Here is a 5,142-nt window from a genome sequence, read left to right on the forward strand (position 1 = left end):
TCCTATAAAGTTTCTATGACTCAGAACTGACTCAAGAACATTGGGTTAGCGAGTTTCCAAGTGGACATTGGTGGTATAGTGGTAGGATTCTCTCTCTCTGTCTCTTTTAACTTTTTATTATGACTTGAATGAAAGCTTACGTAGAAAATTGCTTTTCTTTAAAAACAAACAAACAACTTTTCTTATGGATTAGATGAAGATTTTCAGAGCTGATCATCATTTATGTTCAACAATTCATACATATGTTGTTTCAACCCATCCATTGCAATTCTCTCAGAGTAGCATTTCATATTCCACTTCTTCCCTGGGTTAACTCTTTGTATCTCTCCTTCTTTCCTAATGCTCTGTATTCTGTTCTTGTGTAAATGATGGTACTTTGATTTTAAATGGTTGATTATTTTAATGTGGAGATGAATTTAGTTCCAGACCTAAGTGTGAGGTAGGTCCATAGTTTTATGGCTTCTGCCAACTTCAATTTAACCAGTAAGTTTCTTCCATGAGTTTAGGTTTGCTCTATTTTTCTCCCATTCTATCCAGGATCCTTTTTCAGAGCAATTGGTAGAAATAGCCAAGCTTCGTCAAGTTCTGACCTTGGAGTTATGGAAACTGATGTTTGCATGGCCCATTAGAATAATTTTTTCTCTCTATCTTTAGCTTTTCATTTTTCTTCTTTCATCAACCAGGAAAGATGACGTTTCAAGAGCTTTTATGACCTGAGTGATTATTTACCAGAGTAGGATGTAGAATATTGTCTATATTGATTATGTTATGCCAATTGACCTGGGTGCTGTGTGGTCCTAAGTCCCCAGGCCCTATGACTCACTTCCTCTAAGTGTTTGGTTTTGCTGAAGAAGTTTCATAACTTTGACTCTGTCTACCACATTCATGCAATATTTTCAGGAAAGGTAAATATACATACACAAATATTTAACAAATTTCTACATATAAAACAGTGCATATTCCCACTCTCCTTCCCATGTCTGTTCAGCTTGTATGTCTATCCATCATCTACTCCTGGATCACTGTTATGGCAGAATTGTGTATGTCACAGTTCTTTTTGAACTCTTTTTTTTTTCTTTTCGTTTTACTGGATATTGACTTATTGGCCACCCCTGGTTTGTCCGTTTGTTGTACTATGATGCTCGAAGTGATGCTACGGTTTTGTTTTGTTTGTTTGTTTTCAAATTCCAACAGGGTCTCCTGACCCGTCCTGCGGGTCAACAGCGTGGGTACCTGAAAGAGGGACTGGGAATGAAGATGGGCAAGAGACGGGGAGAATGGAGACAAGAAAGGAGTGTGATCAAGTCTCCTTGAACTCTTTTCAACTCTTGCAAACCTCCCAGTGAAGCCATCTGGATCTGCACTTTTTTTGTTGAGAGTTTTCAAATGACCAGATCAATTTCTTCTTTTGTTATGAATTTGTTCGGATTTCCTGCTTTAGTCCATGTTAGTTTAGGTAGGTGAAGTGCCTCTAGAAATATATCCCTTTCTTCAGGTTTTTCAATTTTATTGGATTACAGTTCTTCATAGGATTCTGTGACTATCCTTTTTGTGTAATTTAGTTCCGTTGTGATGTTGCCCATTGCATTTCTTATTTGCGTTAGTTGCACATTTTTCTTTGTTAGATTTGCCAGTAGTTTGTTGGTTTTGTTAATCCTTTCAAGGAACCAGCTTCTGGTCTGATTCTTTCTATTATTTTTGAGCTTTCTGTTTCTTTTGTTTTGGCTCTAATCTTTATTATTTCCTTTCTTCCGCTGGTTGGTGCCTTATTTTGCTGGTCTTTTTCTAATTGCAGGAAGTGTTAGATTAAGGTTTTGATTTTATTCTTTCTTATTTTTTTGATGTGTGCATTATTGCCATTAATTGCCCTTAGAGCACAGCTTTTGCTGTGTCACAAAGGTTTTAGTATGTTGTGCTTTCAATCTTGCTTGATTCAAGGTGTTTTAAAATTCTAGTTTCTTCTACTGCCCACAGTATTATTATTCAGAGTAGTATTATTCAGTTTCCATGAATTTGTTAACACCCCCTTGACCTTCCTATTGTTAATTTCTAATTTCATTGGGTTGTGATGTACTTTATAATATTTCTATATTCTAAAATTTGTTGAGTTTTGTTTTGTGATATAGCTCATGGTCCAGGGCACATGGAACATCCTTAAAAAATAGAACATGAACTATATCACAAAGCAAGATTTACTGAATTCCTTATCTGATAGCGCCAATGTCTTCCTTTGAGGATTCATAGCCCTGTACATTGGTTAATTTTGAGAAATATTCTGTCCTGTTTCTTTATGCCAACGGAAATGGTCTGTAGTCTCCGAGACACTAGTGTTATAGTATTTGTACATAGGTTATACATATTTGAATGTAATCTATGTTGGTTAGATATTAGTCAATTTCACCTAGCTCATGGTGGGTGTAACAGAAGTGTGTCACCAGTAGAGGAAAGCACAGTAGAGAAAAGGTTTGGCTGGCAGCTGTTAACTGGGAGTTGGCACTGATGCAATGGCAGCACATTTGGTTTGGTTTGGTTTTATTGATGATCAAGTAGTAGAGGAGTGAGCAGACGCCCTTGCTAAGTATATGTGGCTTTAGGAAGTATAGGTGTGGCTAGGCCATATAGGTGTAGTTGCTGTCTCCAGTGAGGTGGGACAAGAAAAAAAATCCAAGAGAAGAAAACTAAAGCACAGTAGCCCTTTTGGTGCTGTGGCCACAGCCATGAGTATGCTCTGGCTTCCGAAGAGGCTTGCCTCCAGTGTCCTTTACTGTGGCAAGAAGAAGGTCTGGTTGGACCCCAATGAGACCAATGAAATTGACCATGTCAACTCCCGGTCAGCAAATCTGGAAATATATCAAAGATGACCTTATCATCCGCAGGCCCGTGACTGTCCATTCTTAGACCGGTGCCAAAAAACACCCTAGCCCGCCGGAAGGGCAGGCATATGGGCATAGGTAAGCGAAAGGGAACTGCCAAGGTCATGCAGAAGAGGAGGACGAGGATTCTGCACTCGCTGCTCAGGAGATCCCGGGAGTGAAAGAAGATTGACCGCTATGTGTATGACAGCTTGTCCCTGAAGGTGAAGAGGAACGTGCTGAAGAACAAGTGGATTCTCATGGAACACATCCACAAGCTGAAGGCAGACAAGGCTCGCAAGAAGCTCCTCGCTGAACAGGCTGAGGCCCGCAGGTCTAAGACCAAGGAAGCACGCATGTGCCATGAGGAGCGACTCCAGGCCAAGAAAGAAGCAATCAAGACTCAGTCCAAGGAAGAAGAGACCAAGAAATAAACTCCCGCCCTCTTTTCTCTGGATATAGTGGCCTTGGCAGTTCTATTGATCAGTCACTCAATAAAAGCAAGCCTTTTTGGCCTGCCCCTCAAACATTCCCCCACAAAAAACAATAGCCAAACCCCCAAATTATTTAAAAAGCAAAGTAAAATACAATAAAAAGACAAGCAGATACATAACAGCAAGAATGTAACACATTAAAAGCAAAAAGAAAAATATGAGTAGAGGGAAATGAAAGAACAAAAAACCCTCCAGGAGACAAAATTAGGGAGGGAGAACTAGAAAAGTGTAAAAGGGCAACAGAAAAAAAGAGGGACTAGAAAAGGAAAAATAATCGAGAAAATAAAATGCAGCCAGAAAGAAGGAAAGGGAAATGAATAAACAAAAGTAGATCAGAGAAAGGATGGATAAAAACAAGGGAAGGAGAAAGAAAAAAAAAAGAACAATGAAAGGAGACAACTGGGACAGGGCACAACCCAGCGAGGAAAATCCTTTGCCGGGCTAGGGTCCATGGTGTGACACCCTCTGCAAGAATCCAGGGAGTGCGAGACGGAGTAGGAAGTCCCTGCTGTTCCTGTTGGCCCAGCTGGGGTCAAGGACTTAGTCTAGGAGTACTTGATGCTGGTCAGAGTACTGGTTCCTGAAAAGGAACTCGTTAGAGCCCAGGGGACAGCTGGGGGCAAGGTGGCTGTCCATGGAAGGAGTTCTTGCTCTCTCAGAGGGACTAGCGACATGCTTCTAGTCTGGCCCTATGCTTTCCACTGTTCTGATGAAGCAGAGCTTTAGTGCTTCCAGAAATTGGGGAAGGTGTACCAAGCCCTGATCCACGAGAATGAGCCTTTGATCTCCAGTGGAACAGAGGCTATGCAGATGGCGTGTAACTGGCTGCTGGCTGGGTAAGATTGGGGCTGCCCACTCCTCTGGTCACCAGGATGGTATGGGGAACAAGGAAGGACCCACTGTTCAGATATTGTCAGATCCGGGTGTGGACACTTGTGTTGGTCCTGAGCAAACAGATTGATTATGGTCAGGCCGTGTCAACAACGCACTGTTAACAACCCACTCGTCTGTTTCTTCCCTTGCTGCTTTTGTTCAGCTGCCTCACCCCCCCAATCCAGTCAGTGTTCAATCTACATCTGTATCCTTTCCTTTGAAGTGCAAAGTCCCAGGATTATCACCCTTACCGATTCCAGTTTCCTCATGTCTTTCTGTCTTAAGTCATTTATGACAGTTCCAGAGTTTAGGAATCAGTTGGCTTATGCCCTGGGGCAGCAACCTTGCAGTGTCTAAATTGTCTTACCTAGGATGTGGCTTGTGAGTCAGTTGGCTTACTGACCAGGACAGTGACCTTTCAGTCTCTAAGCTTTGCCCCGTGTCTAGGCCAGGTTCTTTCATGAACATAACACACTCTATAAGCCAAATAGTCTTTTAACTAATTTATGCCAATGGGCATTCACACATATCAATAGCAAGCAAAAAAGGGGGGGCGGGGCAAGACTTACCAGCGAGAGCAACAGTGAGAGTTCTGTCCAGTTGCAATAGCCAAGAAGCTCTATCCCTCTGGGCTCTTAGCTGGAGTTTTATACAAATTTTGTGAGTGAAACCATAGGTGTGGTCTTGGGTGTTCAGTCCCCAAAAGGGGGCAACCCTAAGTGTTTACTCTGATAGTCTTGGATTTCGGCTAGTTTTGGGTTTCCCTCTTGTCAGCCATTTTGTTGCTTACTTCTTTATCCTTGGTGGCCATTTTGTTGTTCATGGTTACGGCATTTTGTGTGCTCTATTAATTTTGTTGTAGAGATTGGTATATCGTGGCTGTCTAGTTCGCCGTCTTGCCAGAAGTCACAAATTGGCTTTTC

General features: G+C 41.7%; 1 pseudogene; it reads left to right on the plus strand.

The window, feature by feature from the left end:
• The first annotated feature begins 2,717 nt into the window (after positions 1–2,717).
• On the plus strand, positions 2,718–3,286 carry LOC142437643 (large ribosomal subunit protein eL19-like; annotated as a pseudogene).
• Positions 3,287–5,142: the final 1,856 nt, after the last annotated feature.

The sequence above is a fragment of the Tenrec ecaudatus genome, chromosome 1 (assembly GCF_050624435.1).
Source record: "Tenrec ecaudatus isolate mTenEca1 chromosome 1, mTenEca1.hap1, whole genome shotgun sequence".
In the NCBI taxonomy this organism is placed as follows: domain Eukaryota; kingdom Metazoa; phylum Chordata; class Mammalia; order Afrosoricida; family Tenrecidae; genus Tenrec; species Tenrec ecaudatus.